This window comes from Rhinoderma darwinii, unplaced genomic scaffold, assembly GCF_050947455.1.
Source record: "Rhinoderma darwinii isolate aRhiDar2 unplaced genomic scaffold, aRhiDar2.hap1 Scaffold_67, whole genome shotgun sequence".
Taxonomy (NCBI): Eukaryota; Metazoa; Chordata; class Amphibia; order Anura; family Rhinodermatidae; genus Rhinoderma; species Rhinoderma darwinii.
The window spans coordinates 210,235-231,765 of NW_027464227.1; the positions used below are offsets into that span (position 1 = coordinate 210,235).

General features: G+C 47.7%; 1 pseudogene; it reads left to right on the plus strand.

Moving 5' to 3' along the window:
* The first annotated feature begins 281 nt into the window (after positions 1-281).
* The window catches only part of LOC142728069 (EGF domain-specific O-linked N-acetylglucosamine transferase-like), an 80,849-nt pseudogene continuing 59,599 nt past the window's right edge, over positions 282-21,531 (plus strand).

Genomic DNA, 21,531 nt, shown 5'->3' on the forward strand with positions numbered 1-21,531 from the left:
ACAGTGTCGCTGTATTTATTCATTTGCAACTTGTGGCTGTCAGACTGTGGCGAAACTACAACTCCCAGCGTGCTCTGACAGCCGAAGGCTGAGAGTTGTAGTTTCAGGTTGCGGAGTACAGGATTATTTGGAGGGGGGGGGGGGGGTTGATTTATAACTGATGCAATGTAAAAGTGTAGTTGCCCATAGCAACCAATCGGATTCCAGCTCTTATTTTTCAGAGAGGCTTTGGAAAATGAAAACAGCAACCTGATTGGTTGCTAAGGACAATTACTCCACTTTTCTGTTGCAGCAGTTTGGATAAATCCTCAATATTGTCTCCACTTGTGCGCCCTGCAATGGGGACTACAAATCGCAGCAGATCCTGCAGGTCTCTCTGAACTAGATTTTTTTTTACCAGAGAATTAAAAAGTGCATCACTCAGTAGTGTTATATAGATGGGTACAAGTGCGGAAAGCGACGATACAGCATCGTTTATGGCGTGTAATAATGTTAATGATGAAGTTTTCTGTGTTGTTTATAAGACATGTTTGACAAGTGTCTCTAGATAACATGTCCCACGCTAGTGCAAAACCCAGAGGTGTTCCGTTACTACGTAAAAAAAACTCCCCGTAAAAAAGAAGTGCATGTCATTTCTTGAGCCGTTTTTCATTCTCAATAGAAAAACTGCTCCAAAAAACGCCTCGAAAACGTTTCTGGTTTAAAAAACGGCTGAAAATCAGTGGGTGTTTTCTCTTGAAAACAGCCCCGTATTTTACAGCCGTGTTTTGTTTAGCGTGTGAACGTAGCCTCAGGGTATGTTCACATGCAGAATCAAAAACAGCTGAAAATGACGGAGCTCAAGAAGTGACAGCTCAGGCTATGTTCACACGCTTAACAAAAAACGGCTGTAATATACGGAGCTGTTTTCAAGGGAAAACTGCCTCTAATTTTCAGTCGTTTTTTATGCATCAAGCGTTATTTGATGCGTTTATTGCGGCCGTATTTTGGAGCGGTTTTTCTATTGACCCAATGAACAACTGCTCAAGAAGTAACATCCCCTTCTTTTTTACAGGGCGTTTTTTTACGTGCCGTTTTTACAAACGGTGCGTAAAAAAACATCCTGTGGGAACAAAACGCTGTTTTTCCCATTGAAATCAATGGGTAGATGTTTTGAGGCGTTCAGCCTCCGTATTTTCTGCTGAAAATAGGCTGTGTGAACATACCCGCATTCTTTTTACGCGCCATTTTTTTTACACACCATTCTTTAAAACGGCGGCATAAAAAATGCCCCGTCTGAACGAAAAGCAGTTTGTAGGAGTTTAGCTACCGTTTTTCAGGCATATTTCAAGGAATTTACACCCCGAAATATGCCCGAAAACACAGTGTGTGAACATATCCTTAACATTTGAAAATGGGTACCCCCCACCCCCCCTTAACCATGGCCGAACAATGTCAGAAGTGACTTGGCAAATTTTCTATTAACTTCCGCATTATAGTTTTTTATTGGCCTCAAGATATAAAGGTAACTCACCAGACAAGTGTGTCCCAACCCCTCCTCAGAAGGAGGGAGCCATTGTTCTAGCTGCTCGAACCCCCAGCGATCAGCTGTTATGTCTGGGGGGAGTGGTGGGACAGCCGCATGTTTTGCCTACGGAGAATGTAGTAATATATGGCGGCAATTCAAATGTATAGGACAGTTATCAGAATAGCTGGAATGTAATACCACATTCTCCCTGTAGTGGCTGCTGCAATTGTAAACTAGCTGAATGTGACTGGGGTCCCTGGAGACGGACCCATGGCGATCGCTGGATTACCGCCGTGGCTCTCATAATACAGGGGATTGACTGTGATGAGACAATTTTATAAATACTGTATCAAGGAGTTCTAAGTTAATAGAAGATTAACCTCCTCTCAGGACCCGCATCTATTAGCCAGAGTTGAGCGACTGCAGAGAGCGTTTCTAGGTCTGGAGGACCCGGCACGTTCCTGCATTACACAGACAGCTCATTGACTTCAATGGAAACTGTGTAATGCCTCATTTCTCCAGTGGTGGTGCTGCAGGGAAATTGAACACTTCCTGACCGTTTCCCACAAGATTTGAGCAGGTCGCTGGGGGTATCATGTCATCAGACTATCATCAGGGAACCTTTATTTTCCATTTGTGTATTCTTCATTTTTTCTTAATGTTTTGCGTTGTGTTTTATTTGCAGAAGCTGAGCGCTGTCATGGTCTATACAATCTCTGGACTATTACTACACATAGTAAACCTTGCTGCTCAAAGCCTGATTGTCTCTGCAGACCAGAATGTCTCTTCCCTGTTTTATCAGAAGATCAATCTACCAGCCGGGCACTTACCCTACTTCTTGCACAATAACCAGGATATGGCCAGATCCTGCAGTCAGGATCCCCACTGTCCATTTAGAGTAAGTCCTACCATACCTAAGCCTAAGACCTTATTCACACGACAGGGTTTTCCGGCCGTTACACGGCCGCAGTAGGAACAATAGACCCCTAATGGGTCTATTCACACGACCGATATTTTGCCGGCCGTCAATAAATGGGACATGCCCTATTTTCGGCCGTTCACCCGGCTCCCATAGAAGTCTATGTAGCCGGGTTATACACGGCCATCACTTGAATGTGCTACAAGTGATGGCCGTGTCTTCCGTTGCTCGCTCTCTCCTCCTTCTCCCCACAGTGCGAAGTGCATGTGAGGAGGAGGTTTTTTTTTTGCTTCCTGTAGGAGCGGAATCCCCAATCCCCGGCCACAGCTTCGGCAACGTTGTGGCCGGGGATTGGGGATTCTGCTCCAGGAGCAGTCCGTGATTTCACTGTGTCCATATATGGACATAGTGACGCCACAGACTTCTGAAGCGGAATCCCCTGCGATGTGGTCGGGGATTCCGCTCCAGGAGAACTACCTGCCTTCACTGTCCATATATGGACACCTGACGTCAGGGACTTCTGAAGCGGAATCCCCACCGCTGTGGCCGGGGATTCCGATCCAGGAGAAGTCCCTCACTTCACTGTCCATATATGGACAGTGAAGTGAGGGACATCTCCTGGAGCCGTCCCCTACATGAAAGTAGGGGGGGTGCCATCTATGGGGGGTGACTATATGTACAAGGGGGCTGTGTGGCATTACCGACAGGGGGGCTGTGTGGCACTGCCGACAGGGGGGCTGTGTGGCACTGCCGACAGGGGGGCTGTGTGGCACTGCCGACAGGGGGGCTGTGTGGCACTGCCGACAGGGGGGCTGTGTGGCACTGCCGACAGGGGGTCTGTGTGGCACTGCCGACAGGGGGTCTGTGTGGCACTGCCGACAGGGGGGTTGTGTGGCACTGCCGATAGGGGGGTTGTGTGGCACTGCCGACAGGGGGGCTGTGTGGCATTGCTTACAGAAGGGCTGTGTGGCATTACCTACAGGGGGCTGTGTGGCAATAGCTACAAGGGTGTCTGTGTGGCATTACCTACAGAGGGAAGTGTGTGGCAAAAAAATTACAAATGAAATTCATCCGATTTTATAACGGACAGGGAATAAAACGGATACAAAATCGGCTGTAAAATGGCAACACGGCCCGGAACGGAACCCCTCAACAGAAAGCAACGCTGATGTGAACAGGCCTAACTGTTCTGTTGAGAAACAGGGATTGGGTATCTTTCAATCCTTTGTTCCTTGGAGATAAACAGTATAGTAAACGGTTGTTTAGTTGCCGCTTATCTCTTTTCCCTATAGCAGTAAACATGCACCTGTGGCTGTTTCAGCATCCAAGGTTATGGAGCAGTCGGGGGAGTTTGCTGTCCCATACATGACGCCATTTGTGCTTTATGTGGTCTGTATACAGATGTAGCCGTCTTTATCTTGACTTTTAACGCGTTAAATACACAGTGGCAAGACAGTTTAAGGGTATGTTCACACGATTAACAAAATACGTCTGAAAATACAGAGCTGTTTTCAAGGGAAAACAGCCCCTGATTTTCAAATGTTTTTTGAGCAACTCGCGTTTTTCGCTGCATTTTCTACGGCCGTTTTTGGAGCTTTTTTCAATAGAGACTATGAGAAAACGGCTCCAAAAACGTCCCAAGAAGTGTCCTGCACTTCTTTTGACGAGCCGTCATTTTAAGCGCCGTAAGATGACAGCTCGTCTGCACAGAACATCATAAGACCCATTGCAAGCAATGGGCAGATGTTTGCCGACGTATTGGAGCCGTCTTTTCAGGCGTAATTCGTAAAACGCCTCCATTACGTCTGAAAAGAGGTCGTGTGCACATACCCTTACTTTACCTTTTCAATGGCTTTTGTTGTGTGAGCTCACACTGCAGCAAGTTATCAGTCAAGATAAACGTGGCTACATCTGTACACAGTGGAGAACATGTAAAAAGGCTTCTTACAGGTAATGTGTGCTTGTAGACAAGGAGAGACCAGGATCCTTAGAAATCAGTCTGTGATTTTTCTCTCTCAGCTCATGAAGGGTTTTGTACTTTTGTACCTTTTAGGAATTCCTGACACAACTAGATTTCTGCTGGGGTTATGAGAAGTCGTGCAGGAAGGAGCGCAGGTTCAGTTATCCGGTCTGTGACCAGGTCGACGCTGGTTGGTATGTGCTTGTTTTACATCCTAAGGCTCCATGCACACGACCGTACATTTCATCCGTAATTACGGACCCATTCATTTCTATGGCTGACGGACACCTTCCCATATATTTACGGGACAATGTCCGTGCCGTAGAAACCTTCCATAAAACATAGGACATGTCCTATTTTTTTATTTTACGTACCGTGCTCCCATACTTTATAATGGACCACGGCCTGCAAATTTCAGACCGTGATTACGGGCACGGTCATGTACATGGGGCCCGAGACACTATTTTATAACTTTTGTTTCATGACTCAAATAAGTCGAGTCGCTTCTCCCCTTATGTAAATCTACCCTCCAAAAGCAGACACTGAAACAGAGTTGGATTTTAAAGGCCACAGCAGCCGTTTATTATTTAAATAACAATACATTTAAATACCATAACTTTTGAATCCCCAAAAAAGGGGATTCATCATAACATTAAATAACCCACTGCGACCCTATCAGGGTCATAACATTATAAACCAACCAGAATGACAGGGGTAAGTCCTTGAAGCCACCGATACTTAATTTTGGCCATCTGCCCACAAATACCTTACCCCCAGCCGAAACCCGGCCCGGGGGCACCAATTACCTTTTGCAGATGACCACCATATATATATAACTCAGCTTTCAAAAGGGGTAACACCCTAAGAAGCCGACAAATTGGGGGTGCATCCCGTGATGCATTCCCCCCCACCACTTTTTACGACCTACTTCAAGGACTCCCCCCGCAGCTGCAATGACAAAATTAACCACCCCCAAAGATAAATGTTAATAGGCAAATAAACTTTGACGAGAAAAACCACCACCCGCAGCAACCTCTTGCCGCGGTCAACCGATCCACATCAGGGCGGGCGGGCAGGCGGGAACATGTTCCTGCTTCTGTGTCCTGGCGAAGAGAGGGAGAGCACAAACAGGAAACAGGTACATCCCCTTCAATCCCCACCCCTCCTCCCCCAAGCCCTCCTGCTGTCCCCATCCTTGGTCTCTCATAGGCCAGCTAACTCTGTGTCCCTCCCATCTATTTTAGTCATGGAGGCCTCCCCTTATTCCTTTCTTTTCTCTTCAGTACGGCCTCTTCTTGACTCAAATAAGTCGAGTCGCTTCTCCCCTTATGTAAATCTACCCTCCCAAAGCAGACACTGAAACAGAGTTGGATTTTAATGGCCACAGCAGCCGTTTATTATTTAAATAACAATAAATTTAAATACCATAACTTTTGAATCCCCAAAAAAGGGGATTCATCATAACATTAAATAACCCACTGCGACCCTATCAGGGTCATAACATTATAAACCAACCAGAATGACAGGGGCAAGTCCTTGAAGCCACCGATACTTAATTTTGGCCATCTGCCCACAAATACCTTACCCCCAGCCGTAACCCGGCCCGGGGGCACCAAATTACCTTTTTGCAGATGACCACCATATATATAACCCAGCTTTCAAAAGGGGTAACACCCTAAGAAGCCGACAAATTGGGGGTGCATCCCGTGATGCATTCCCCCCCACCACTTTTTACGACCTACTTCAAGGACTCCCCCCCGCCAAAGCGAAACAGGCCTTGACCACCTCACGCCTGCGAGCTCCTCCACATTCCCACCGCTCGCTCAATTCCATCAGTCAACGCCAGACTCTACATGTCCATCCCCACATCATTGAGATGCACACCATCCTCTCTCCAATACCTGCCTGTCCCAGCCTCCAGGTCCCAGTGGCGCACCGCAACCCCACCATTACCCGCCACAAAACTCGATATAGCCCTGTTAGCCTTAATGCGAGCCTTATTAATCTTTGCCATCGAACGAGCCATCCGCCAGCTCTTCCTAGGGACCATCTCAGACCACACCGTCACCAACTTCGGATAAGTTGCCCATAAACAAAGCAAATCATGCTTGACATCCCTTACTAACTCCCTGAAAGGGCGCAGGCCCAAATCGTTGCCTCCCACATGCAACACCAGCACCTCAGGTGCCCTATCAAGCAATACAAAATTATGAAACTCCGGCAACACCCTGTTCCATGTCATTCCCAGTATACCCATCCACCGCAAGACCGCCGCCTCCCGCAGAATCCTGAGCTGTCGACCGTCCGGCCGTACATCCGCGCGAAGGGCACCCCAGTACACAAAGGAGTGTCCCATAATCCACACCATACATGAGTCACGGCCTGCAAAACAAATGGAGAACATACACGCACCACCACTCGTTGCTGCGCAAAATTATTACTCAGGCGGAACGCACACACCCGGAACATGTTACACAATACCATATCACAACATGTGCAAGCGAACATAAGAATGGAAACGCGCAGACTCCCAGCGCCCTATCCGCCGCACGCCTGCCTCATCCAAACCCCATCTCACCGCCTCCGTCGCTGCCCCAATCCGGAAAGAATGAGACGAATACTGCTCCGCCTGCACCCCGCTAGCCACCAGACATTTTCTGAAAACCGAGATGAACTGATACCCCGACAAAAACTTGCCATCCACATGCCGCAGCAACGGCGCATCCGAGAGATCTAAGCCCTCTAAGTACTCCTTGAGACACAACACTGGACAAACCGGATTTCCGGTGACCGCAAACAAAACCACCCGACGTCCTACCCCCCTCTGATCGGTTTTCGACCGTCGCAGCACTATCTCCACCCTGTCTTCATACAAATCGACATTATCCTGCAGCAACCCCCCCGCTTTTAGAACTAGGCGAAACCAATTCCCCCACCCGAAAAGCTCCGAAGGCTAACGCGAAAGCCAACCGAAAAAGCTTGCTCTCGTACTCTGAATGAACCACCACCACCTCCAATGAGCACAACAATTGAAAAGACACGGGACGCCTCCTATCCCTCACCACTACACCCCGTCTCAACCCCCTCAATGCCTGGCCCACCAAAAAACGCTTCATGATGTCCACAAATCCCCGTAATTTACAACCGAAAGCAATGGCCGCCACGAAGCGATTAACCTTAGCGACCGTGCAACCCCGGGCAAACGCGTCTCCCAACCAAAACAACAAAGCCACCACCCTATCCTCATCAGAGCACACATCACCCAACGATCTCACCCACTCTTCCCATTGCCTCCATCCAGCAGAATAAGATAACCACGTAGCGCTGGCCAACGACCTCTTTATCAATGCACCTGCCGCCCGGATACCAGCTCCCACTGATGACTGGGACATTCCACCCCCGTTAACTCCGCGTCCGGGACCAGCTGACGGACACGATCCCACTGCGAGTGAGAAAGCGCATCAGCAATACAATTCTCCGCCCCAGGAACATGCACCACCACCACCCACGCATTTAAACTCAAAAAAGCAAGCACCAACTGACGCAACAAGCGAACCACTGGAGGGGACGACGTCGACGTATTATTTATAGCCATCACCACCCCCAGATTATCGCAATGAAAACGCACTTTCTTATCCCGGAACCTGTCTCCCCATATGGTGACTGCCACCACGATGGGAAACAGTTCGAGTAGGGCCAAGTTACGTGTCAAACCCGTCTCTACCCACTCAACCGGCCATTTTCCTGCGCACCACTGCCCTTTGAAGAATGCTCCGAACCCCACCGCCCCGGACGCATCAGTGAACAATTCCAAATCAAAGCTATCCAGCGCCCGTGACATCCACAGCGAGCGACTGTTATACTGTGCCAGAAAATGGAGCCAGACCCGCAAATCCTCCCTGTGCTCCGCCGTCATACGAATGAAATGGTGGGGTTCCCCCACCCCCGCCGTCGCCAACCGCCGACAAAACACCCTCCCCATTGGCATGATGCGGCAAGCAAAATTAAACTTCCCCAATAAGGACTGCAATTCCCGTAGTGTAATTTTCTTAATCCGACACGCTCGCTCCGCTACTAACCGCAGATCCCCCAACTTATCCTCAGGCAATCTGCACTCCATTGCCACAGAATCTATTGTAATTCCCAAAAAACAAATGGTCGTCACTGGACCTTCAGTTTTTTCCACAGCCAAGGGGACCCCGAACTCCCGCGACACTCAGTTGACCGCCTCAAGTAAATTCGCGCAAACCCCCGAATGCGCCGGGCCAACACACAAGAAATTGTCGAGGTAGTGAATAACCGATTCCACCCCAGCGACCTCCCTAACTACCCATTCCAAAAACGAACTAAAAACCTCAAAGTACGCGCACGACAACGAGCAACCCATGGGAAGGCACCGATCGATGTAGTAACCTCCTTCCCAGTAACACCCCAGCAACCGCTGGCTGTCCGGGTGGACCGGCAATAAACGGAACGCCGTTTGAATATCGTTTTTTGCCATCAGAGCTCCTCTTCCGTAACCTCGTACTAACGCTACCGCCGCATCAAACGACGTGTATACCACGGAACAGAGATCTGGGTCAATGCCATCATTAACCGACGCCCCTTTTGGGAAGGACAAATGCTGAATGAGCCTAAATTTGTTACCTTCCCGTTTCGGAACCACTCCTAACGGTGACACCACCAAACCCGGAACTGGGATCATGCTAAAAGGGCCCGCCATTCTGCCCAGATCAATCTCCTTCCTAACTTTCTCCGAGACTACGGCCGCCTGCTGATATGCCGACTTAAAGGCATTGTGTTGCCAGAAAAACATGTTTTTTTTTTTTAAATTAAACATTTAGTGTGTGGGTGATTAAACATTGTTCAAATTTTTTTTATTTTTTTCACGAGTCAGGAAATATTATAAATTAATTCTAATTTATAATACTACCCATTTTTGGTCACTAGATGGAGCTATTCCCAAAATTGCAGCATTGCAACATTGGGTTAAAAGCCCTCGCTCTAGTGAGCTCTCAGCATCCCCCCCTCCTTTATCCTGGCTAGTGCCGGGATAAACGAGGGGTTTGAACGGTGTAACCTCCTACACTGTGTGTCGCCATTTTTTGAGCTAACACACAGTGTAGTAGGTTTACATACAGTAGTAAACACACACAAACACGAACATACATTGAAATCTCTTACCTGCTCCTGCCGCCGCGGCTCCCTCCGGCCCGTCCGCTCCGTTTGCTGCCGCTGGTCCAAGTGCACAAATCCGGAAGTCGCGACCGGAAGTAGTAAGATTACTGTACGGCCGCGACTTCCGGTCCACAGGAAAATGGCGCCGGACGGCGCCAATTTCGAATTGGACTGTGTGGGAGCGGCGCATGCGCAGTTCCCACACAGACGCCGTACACGGAAGTCAATGGGACGGGAGCCGTTCGCAGTCCCTATGGGACTGTGGCTGCCGTATTCCATGTCTGTATGTGTCGTTAATCGACACAGACAGAAATGGAACAAAAAATGGCAGCCCCCATAGGGAAGAAAAAGTGTAAAAATAAGAAAAAGTAAAACACAAACACACAAATGAATATAAACGTTTTTAATAAAGCACTAACATCTTTAACATATAAAAAAATAATTTGTGATGACACTGTTCCTTTAAGGTTGCGCTGAGTGAACGGGACCTCGTACGAAGGGGGCGGAATAACAAAACCAGAACTAAAACCTAAACTAATCAACCGCGCCCCCTCCTTGTTAGTGTATCTACTTAGAAAGGGGGCCATCTTTATGAGCTTCACCGGCGTCTCCCCCATGACCAGCCGCACCGCTAACTCCCCCCTGTCGTTTCCCCTTTTTAAAACATTTTGACGCTCCATGCGACTGCCCGCTGCAGTGTGAACACACATGCTTGAATTTACACGCTGCTCCAAATTTACACTGCCCCTCGTTGAACTGCCAACACGTTCCAAATTTGGAACCTGAGGCCGGACTATTCCCGCCGGAAGTTCCTGCTGCGTTCCCGCTCCCAGGAAAGGACTGCCCTTGCTTATAAAGTGCCGTCACCTTCAGCCATAAGGCTATGTCCTTATGATCCCACCGTATATTCGGCCGCACCGCCTTCCGCTGCCGAAACTGTTCGTCGTAACGAAGCCAAGCCTGTCCCCCATAAACCCGATGCACCTCCCCCACCGCGTCCAAGTAACAGAATAAGCCGGAACAATTTTCTGGCGCCTTTTCTCCAATAACACTCGCCAAAATTGCAGAAGCCTGCATTCAATTGACGAATGTTTTTGGAATCAACCTGTACCGTCTCATTTCCTCCTCATCCTTTTTGGTTTCATCCCGCTTCACCTTATCCAAATTAAACTTCTCCAGCGAAAGCAACGAAAAAATCTCCACGTACTCATCTTTCCAAATCTTTTCTTTAACTTCCTGCTTCAAATGCGCGCCTAACGGGCCCTCATAACATACGTACACCTCCCCGCGCGCGCGATCATCCAGCCGCACCCTATCTACCTCTTTTGGCGAGTCTGTTTGAACCGCCGCCGCCACTGCCACCGCTGCCCTCGCGGCTAGCCCCCCTCCGGATTGCATAACCGGGGCACTACCAACACTGCCCCCCCACACCGCGGCCGACGCCACGCCTGCCTGTTCCTGGGAAGGGAAACCTCCTAGCCGCCCCACCAACGCCTTTAAACAACCCACTAACTCCGTCAAACTATCCCCCCTGCACCCGCCTGTAACCCCGGGGCCCTTGACTCCGCCGCGACGTTAGCCGACGCTACACCCTCTACACCGATACCCGACATCAATAAAGCTGGAAAAGGTAACGTAGGTGTCAACTCACCAGGCTGCCCAGGGGCTGTGAACCCGTCAGCCGGACCCCCATGTCCACGTGCAGAGGCCCGCCGCTCACCGTCCTCCAATGCTCCGGACACCCTCTGGCGCTGTCCGCATTGGCAGTGTGTGCACGGGGAATTCCAAGTTCCGTCCGAGAAAAGGGGGGGGCGACATCGCATCATCCGTCTGGCCGAGCTCCAGCTCCTGCCGCAGCCGTCCTGCTGAACCAGCCTCCCGCTGTTCCGTCCCTGGCACTCTCACCACCGACCTCATCCTGCACCCTCCGCTCCTGTCCACATCCACCGCCCGCTCGTTGCTGCCATGAGCCGACCCTCCGGCTGGCACATCGCCGTGCAGGGTCGCCGTTGCCCTTCCGCCACGTACCGAAGAAGGAGGTGGTGTGGCCGGAAGTGAAGGCCTCGTCTTCCTCATCGCTGCCGCTGGGCGCTGCCGCGTTTTGGGATTCTTCCCAGGACCAGATGGGAGGGCAGCGGCAGGCCGCCCTGGTGTCTGGCCTGAAGGGTCCACCGAGGGGCTCCTCTTGCGCCGCCGCGCCCGCGGGATGTCCTCCGGACTCAGCCGTGCGGGCGGGCGCGCCTCGTGCTGCGTGTCACTCCGGAAGTGCCGGCCCTGGCCTGAGTCACGGGGGAGATGGGGGCTCCTCTTCTCCTGCCCGTCCCTCTGGAACGCCGGTCCTGGACCTCTGACTGCTCCAGTGGCCCCGAGACCGCCGGCATGGTGGACCGCGCCACGCCCGCTCCGGACGATTCTGCCCGATCCTGGTCCGGAGCGCCCGCTTGTCCCTGCAGCAGCGTCGCCACTCGTGCTCCGAGCCATCCCGGACCTTGAGAGGCCGCCGCGGCCCGCAGCAACTCCATCGCCTCCTCGTCAGACACAGCAGGGATGGTGAACATGTTCCTGCTTCTGTGTCCTGGCGAAGAGAGGGAGAGCACAAACAGGAAACAGGTACATCCCCTTCAATCCCCACCCCTCCTCCCCCAAGCCCTCCTGCTGTCCCCATCCTTGGTCTCTCATAGGCCAGCCAACTCTGTGTCCCTCCCATCTATTTTAGTCATGGAGGCCTCCCCTTATTCCTTTCTTTTCTCTTCAGTATGGCCTCTTCTTTAGTAACATGTAATAAAAATGATCTCTAGAATCTCTTCATTTTCAACTAAAGGTCTGGATACTGGAATCTTAAAGGGCAATACTACCCCAGTTCTACATGGATACAGTCAGCCTAAATATCTGTATCGGGGGTGTACACATGATTTTGTAAAGGAGGGGGGATTTTTACATGTTACGCGGAGCGCACAGACACTTGATAGACACAAGAAAATCCCAGTCACATGGTGCAGGATATATTTATCATATGACTCTATAATGATTGCCCCAAAGCCATAGGAAAACTGCATTTTGGCGACAGACGCACTTTAGAAATATATAATCTCGCTATACAGCACACAAATAAATCAGTAAGAGCTAGAGTGCCCATGATGGTAGCGCCATCAATGCCAGATTAGTGCCACCTGTACAATGTAGTACCATGCAGAGTGCCACTCATACACAATAGGGTCTGCAGAATATAGCCGTATAATCTGTGGTGGTCTTGGGCAGTAATGGCTACATTCCGGGTGATCTACGGTGGTGACGTAACTGTGTCACTACCATTTTGTGTTACATTTTACCCATGCATAGTAAGACCAAGTTCACATGGAGTTTTTTGGCGCGGTTTTTGACGCAGAAACCGCTTCGGAAAACGCCTCCCATTGATTTTAATGGGAGGAGAGCAGAAAAAAGCGCTCTCGGGAAAAAGAACCGTCATGCCCTTTCTTTAGGCGTTTCCATCTCTGACCTCCCATTGACATCATGGCGCTTAATGGCCGCGGCCGAAAAACGCAGCAAAAACTGCGGCAAGTGTTATGCCGGCACGTCAAAATCTGCCTCAAATTTTCAGTAGGAATTTTGAGGCAGATTTTTCCACCTGCAAAAAAAACTCTGTGTGAACAGGGCCTTCTAGGTAGAAATCTGTCAATCAGGCGCGAGTGGGCGGAGGTAGCAGCAGCTCGTAAATAATGGTGTCTTTTCTATAGCGGTGGTGAAGTTCTTCAAAACAGCTTCACTTTAGCAAATAAGTGACAGACAGCAGAAATCAGTGTGTCTGTCAGCACATTATGATGCCCTAAGTGAGCAGCATAATGTAGATGACAGGTTCCCTTTAAATGATAACATTCTGGCTGCTTTCAGCTGCCACTAGAGGGAGCTCACGGTGTACAAATTTATAAAGCTCCTATTGAAGTCATTGGGAACTGTATGATTACAACTGCATCCAGCTCCCCCTGGTGGCAACTTCTGTAATCATTCAGGAGAGACTGAGACAGTGAAAGGTCTATATGGCAAGTTATTCTCCAGCCCTCTGGGCATCTTGTGGGCATTATTGCAGCCATTAGTACAGCGTTTATAGGGTCGCTAGAAGATGCTCAGTAGAGATGTTGGTGCAGATATCTTGGCATGTAAGAAATATGTATGACAAGTAATGACTCCAGTCATTATTCCATGATTGATGTGATCTTGTTCCCCTAGGGCAAAGAACTTGGAAGGCGCTCAAGAAGTATTTTGGAGACAGGCAGACTTTGGTTACGTTATGGAGCGTTTGGCTGAAGCACAAGTCTTCTGTCATCCACGTGAGCAGGTCGGTCTGTCTTGTGCGTTGCTTCTTCTGACTGGTAATCAAGATTGTCTGACATGTCTCTTTATTACAGGGAGACTCTCTCTTGGCCTGTTCCCGCCACCTCCTGCACTGCCGAGCCACCAACCTTTATTTGGACTTACGAAATCCTAGACGACCACAAGACAGGTCTGTAGTGCTTCATATTGAACTATTGGTCCAGTTGACAATAATATTAAAAATAATATTTAAACACATTGAAGGGGATGTCTGTTTTAAAAAAAATATATATATATATTTTTAATTACTTTATTAGGGAATTCTGAGTTATTGGTGCAGTCCCTCATTCAGGATCCTAGTCTATTAGCCAGAGCGTTAAGCGGCTTCAAGGAGCGTCCCTCACTGGAGGACCCAGCCCAACAACGCATTTCACGGACAGACCATTTATTTAATTGGGAACTGTGTAATGCTTCATTTCTCCTGTGGTGGCGCTGCAGGGAAATTGAACACTTTCCTCCAGGTTCCCTCTCGGATTACAGCTGATATCTGGGGGTGCTGAAACTGGACGCCCCGTAATCCGCTTATTCACTTTGGACCTTGGCGTTCTCCAAAGCAACCCCTTTCTAAATAGGGTTTCCAGTTTTCTATAAAAATCTCATTCACTGTATAATTAAAAGTTATGTAACCTAACAATGTGTTTAGTGCCTCAATTTCTTACCATTTTTAAGATCTGTGATTGCTGTCACTGAATGGCAAACAAAGATACATAGCCCGTTAATGGTTTATTCACACACGGCAGATTTTTTGCAAGCCCCATTCAGATGAACGGGACATTGTCAGAAATTTCTACAACAAATCTGCCATGTGTGAATATATCCCCTCAGCCTATCCGTGCCCCCTCTATTAATGATCCATGAATGTGTGTGCAGGGCGTGATCAAGACAGATTCAGCCTCTGATTATAAGCAATATTTCCAATTACTTTAAGCAAGCAGAGATCTTAAATGGTAGGTGGTTAAAACATAAAGTATAATAGATTGTTTTTAACTTTTCATTATAAATGTAATTGCCCAATGATCTCTGTAGTATGGAGACTAAACATGCCGATCCTCTGTTCTCCTGGGGGATAAGCCGCTGTTAGAGAGATCTTGCCGCGGTTTCTTCCCCCTCTCCCCATTTAAATAAACCGGCACAAAAAAACATTTTATAGTGGGATCAGGTGAAATAGCTGTTGGCCAAACAAACACTCTGCCAAAATCTATTGCATATGTATGGCCAGCTTTATGCCTCCATAACAGGTCAAGCTTCAGTTCCCCCATAACTGTGCCCGCAGCAGCGCCCATACACTTGCATTATTCACAAGTCTGAGCTGCTCTGTCTTCACATGACAATTAGCGATTACCACTGACGGATTAGGAACTGGTCCGCGCAACAGGATCGATTCTTCATCAGTTGTTTCTACGGGACAGCAGTGTGGTATCTGGGAATGAAGGGCAGGGCCGATTCTAGCTTTCCTGCTGCCTGAGGCGAAAATATAAATGGCGCCCGCCCCCCCCCCCCCCCGCCCCCCTCCACAAAAAAAAATAAAAAATTGTAAGTAAGAAACAACTTGTAAAGTGAAACAAGAAAATTAAAGCTGTGTGAACAAAAAAATACATTAGGGCCTGTTCACATCACCGTTCGCTTCCGTTCCGAGGTTCTGTCGGGTGAACCCCGCAACGGAAAGTGAAAGTGACAGCACAGCTTCCGTTTCAGTCACCATTGATCTCAATGTTGATGGAAACATCGCTAATGGCTTCTGTTCGTCACCAATCCGGCTGGTTTCCGACGGAATCAATAGCGGAGTCGACTACGGAACGGAATCGAACGGTGATGTGAACAGGCCCTTATTGAACATCATTGTTATAAACTGCAAGGTCTCATAATGCTACAGGCAATTGTGTAGTAAATATCCCTATGTTGCCCCAGCTATAAATACTAGTAAAATGACCAGGGCAACGTGTATCCAAAATTCAAACACAAAAATGAAAGAACAATGTCAGTGTTCAAACTTGTGTCAGGGCTCCTTTAATGGCTCTTTACAGTCAGTATAGTAACACATGCGGCTCTTTAGTCAGTATAGTAACGCACGCTGCACTTTACAGTCAGTATAGTAACACACGCTGCACTTTACAGTCAGTATAGTAACACATGCGGCACTTTACAGTCAGTATAGTAACACACGCGGCACTTTACAGTCAGTATAGTAACACATGCGGCACTTTACAGTCAGTATAGTAACACATGCGGCACTTTACAGTCAGTATAGTAACACATGCGGCACTTTACAGTCAGTATAGTAACGCGCGCTGCACTTTACAGTCAGTATAGTAACGCACGCTGCACTTTACAGTCAGTATAGTAACACATGCGGCACTTTACAGTCAGTATAGTAACACATGCGGCACTTTACAGTCAGTATAGTAACACATGCGGCACTTTACAGTCAGTATAGTAACGCATGCGGCACTTTACAGTCAGTATAGTAACACACGCTGCACTTTACAGTCAGTATAGTAACACATGCGGCACTTTACAGTCAGTATAGTAACACACGCGGCACTTTACAGTCAGTATAGTAACACATGCGGCACTTTACAGTCAGTATAGTAACACATGCGGAACTTTACAGTCAGTATAGTAACACATGCGGCACTTTACAGTCAGTATAGTAATGCGCGCTGCACTTTACAGTCAGTATAGTAACGCACGCTGCACTTTACAGTCAGTATAGTAACACATGCGGCACTTTACAGTCAGTATAGTAACACATGCGGCACTTTACAGTCGGTATAGTAACACATGCTGCACTTTACAGTCAGTATAGTAACGCATGCGGCACTTTACAGTCAGTATAGTAACGCACGCTGCACTTTACAGTCAGTATAGTAACACATGCGGCACTTTACAGTCAGTATAGTAACACATGCTGCACTTTACAGTCAGTATAGTAACACATGCGGCACTTTACAGTCAGTATAGTAACACATGCGGCACTTTACAGTCAGTATAGTAACACATGCGGCACTTTACAGTCAGTATAGTAACGCACGCTGCACTTTACAGTCAGTATAGTAACACATGCGGCACTTTACAGTCAGTATAGTAACACATGCTGCACTTTACAGTCAGTATAGTAACACATGCGGCACTTTACAGTCAGTATAGTAACACATGCGGCACTTTACAGTCAGTATAGTAACGCATGCGGCACTTTACAGTCAGTATAGTAACGCACGCTGCACTTTACAGTCAGTATAGTAACACATGCGGCACTTTACAGTCAGTATAGTAACACATGCTGCACTTTACAGTCAGTATAGTAACACATGCGGCACTTTACAGTCAGTATAGTAACACATGCGGCACTTTACAGTCAGTATAGTAACACATGCGGCACTTTACAGTCAGTATAGTAACGCACGCTGCACTTTACAGTCAGTATAGTAACACATGCGGCACTTTACAGTCAGTATAGTAACACATGCGGCACTTTACAGTCAGTATAGTAACACATGCTGCACTTTACAGTCAGTATAGTAACACATGCGGCACTTTACAGTCAGTATAGTAACACATGCGGCACTTTACAGTCAGTATAGTAACGCACGCTGCACTTTACAGTCAGTATAGTAACACATGCAGCACTTTACAGTCAGTATAGTAACACACGCGGCACATTTCAGTCAGTATAGTAACACATGCTGCTCTTTACAGTCAGTATAGTAACACACGCGGCACTTTACAGTCAGTATAGTAACACATGCGGCACTTTACAGTCAGTATAGTAACACATGCTGCACTTTACAGTCAGTATAGTAACACATGCTGCTCTTTACAGTCAGTATAGTAACACATGCGGCACTTTACAGTCAGTATAGTAACGCACGCTGCACTTTACAGTCAGTATAGTAACGCACGCTGCACTTTACAGTCAGTATAGTAACGCACGCTGCACTATACAGTCAGTATAGTAACACATGCTGCTCTTTAGGCCTCATTTACACGAGCGTATTATACGCGCGTGCGACGCGCGTGCTTTTCACGCGTGTCGTACGCACCTATAATAGTCTATGGGGCTGTTTAGACGATGCGTGAATTTTGCGCTGCGTGAGTGCGTTGCGTAAAACTCACGACATGTTCTATACTCTTGCGTTTTTCACGCAACACGCACCCATTGACTTCAATGGGTGCGTGAAAACAACGCATGCCACACGGACGGTCCTGCGTTGCATGCGCGAAAATCACGCAAGAGCTGTCAAAAGGATGAATGTAAACAGAAAAGCACCACGTGCTTTTCTGGTTACAAACATCCAAACGGAGTGTCAAATTAGAGATGAGCGCACCGAACTTCACCGGGTTCGACCGAACTCGTTTTGACCGAACCTGGCAAAAAATGTTCGGGTACGCGACGTCAGGAGACAGTCACTGCCCACGGTGCTCAAAGACTTAAACTGTTTCAGCACCATGGACAGTGTCTTTCGATCACAATATACATATACGTGTAAAAAAAAACAGAAGTTCGGACTTACCGATAAGTCCCGGCTCCTTCCTCCAGTCCGACCTCCCGGGATGACAATTCAGGCCAAGTGACAGCTGCAGCCAATCACAGGCCAAGCACAGGCTGCAGCCAATCACAGGCTGCAGCGGTCTCATGGCCTGCCGCGTCATCCTGGGAGGTGGGGCCGGATGACAAGAGAGGGACGCGTCACCAAGGCAACGGCCGGGAGACCGGACTGGAGGAAGCAGGCAGTTCATGGTAAGTTTGAACGTCTTTTTTTATTCACAGGTTGGTGTATATTGTGATCGGCATTCACTGTCGAGGGTGCTGAAAGAGTTACTGCCGATCAGTTAGCTCTTTCAGCACCTTGGACAGTGACGGGCGTCGACTACCTCATCTCTATGATGGCGGCTGCGCGAAAATCACGCAGCCGCGCATCATACACGGATGACACACGGAGCTGTCAATTGCCTTTTGCGCACGCAAAACGCAGCGTTTTTTTGCGCGCGCAAAACGCACACGCTCGTGTAAATCCGGCCTTACAGTCAGTATAGTAATACATGCGTCACTTTACAGTCAGTATAGTAAAACACGCGGCACTTTACAGTCAGTATAGTAATACATGCGGCACTTTACAGTCAGTATAGTAACACATGCAGCACTTTACAGTCAGTATAGTAACGCATGCGGCACTTTACAGTCAGTATAGTAACGCACGCTGCACTTTACAGTCAGTATAGTAACACATGCTGCTCTTTACAGTCAGTATAGTAACACATGCTGTACTTTACAGTCAGTATAGTAACACATGCGGCACTTTACAGTCAGTATAGTAACACATGCGGCACTTTACAGTCAGTATAGTAACACATGCTGCACTTTACAGTCAGTATAGTAACACATGCGGCACTTTACAGTCAGTATAGTAACACATGCGGCACTTTACAGTCAGTATAGTAACACATGCGGCACTTTACAGTCAGTATAGTAACACATGCGGCACTTTACAGTCAGTATAGTAACGCATGCGGCACTTTACAGTCAGTATAGTAACGCATGCTGCACTTTACAGTCAGTATAGTAACACATGCAGCACTTTACAGTCAGTATAGTAACGCACGCTGCACTTTACAGTCAGTATAGTAACGCACGCTGCACTTTACAGTCAGTATAGTAACGCATGCGGCACTTTACAGTCAGTATAGTAACACATGCTGCACTTTACAGTCAGTATAGTAACACATGCGGCACTTTACAGTCAGTATAGTAACGCACGCTGCACTTTACAGTCAATATAGTAACGCACGCTGCACTTTACAGTCAGTATAGTAACACACGCTGCACTTTACAGTCAGTATAGTAACGCATGCGGCACTTTACAGTCAGTATAGTAACACATGCGGCACTTTACAGTCAGTATAGTAACACATGCTGCTCTTTACAGTCAGTATAGTAACACATGCTGCACTTTACAGTCAGTATAGTAACACATGCAGCACTTTACAGTCAGTATAGTAACACATGCTGCACTTTACAGTCAGTATAGTAACACATGCGGCACTTTACAGTCAGTATAGAAACGCATGCTGCACTTTACAGTCAGTATAGTAAGGCATGCGGCACTTTACAGTCAGTATAGTAACGCACGCTGCACTTTACAGTCAGTATAGTAACGCATGCAGCACTTTACATTCAGTATAGTAACGCACGCTGCACTTTACAGTCAGTATAGTAACACATGCGCACTTTACAGTCAGTATAGTAACACATGCGGCACTTTACAGTCAGTATAGTAACACATGCGGCACTTTACAGTCAGTATAGTAACACATGCGGCACTTTACATTCAGTATAGTAACGCACGCTGCACTTTACAGTCAGTATAGTAACGCACGCTGCACTTTACAGTCAGTATAGTAACACATGCGGCACATTACAGTCAGTAAAGTAACACATGCGGCACTTTACAGTCAGTATAGTAAAACACGCTGCACTTTACAGTCAGTATAGTAACACATGCGGCACTTTACAGTCAGTATAGTAACATGCGGCACTTTACAGTCAGTATAGTAACGCACGCTGCACTTTACAGTCAGTATAGTAGCACATGCGGCACTTTACAGTCAGTATAGTAATGCACGCTGCACTTTACAGTCAGTATAGTAACGCACGCTGCACTTTACAGTCAGTATAGTAACACATGCTGCACTTTACAGTCAGTATAGTAACACATGCTGCACTTTACAGTCAGTATAGTAACACATGCGGCACTTTACAGTCAGTATAGTAACGCATGCGGCACTTTACAGTCAGTATAGTAACGCATGCTGCACTTTACAGTCAGTATAGTAACACATGCAGCACTTTACAGTCAGTATAGTAACGCACGCTGCACTTTACAGTCAGTATAGTAACGCACGCTGCACTTTACAGTCAGTATAGTAACACATGCGGCACTTTACAGTCAGTATAGTAACACATGCTGCACTTTACAGTCAGTATAGTAACACATGCGGCACTTTACAGTCAGTATAGTAACGCACGCTGCACTTTACAGTCAGTATAGTAACGCACGCTGCACTTTACAGTCAGTATAGTAACGCACGCTGCACTTTACAGTCAGTATAGTAACACATGCGGCACTTTACAGTCAGTATAGTAACACATGCTGCACTTTACAGTCAGTATAGTAACGCATGCTGCACTTTACAGTCAGTATAGTAACACACGCTGCACTTTACAGTCAGTATAGTAACGCATGCGGCACTTTACAGTCAGTATAGTAACGCACGCTGCACTTTACAGTCAGTATAGTAACGCACGCTGCACTTTACAGTCAGTATAGTAACACATGCGGCACTTTACAGTCAGTATAGTAACACATGCGGCACTTTACAGTCAGTATAGTAACACATGCGGCACTTTACAGTCAGTATAGTAACACATGCTGCTCTTTACAGTCAGTATAGTAACACATGCTGCACTTTACAGTCAGTATAGTAACACATGCGGCACTTTACAGTCAGTATAGTAACACATGCTGCTCTTTACAGTCAGTATAGTAACGCATGCTGCACTTTACAGTCAGTATAGTAACGCATGCTGCTCTTTACAGTCAG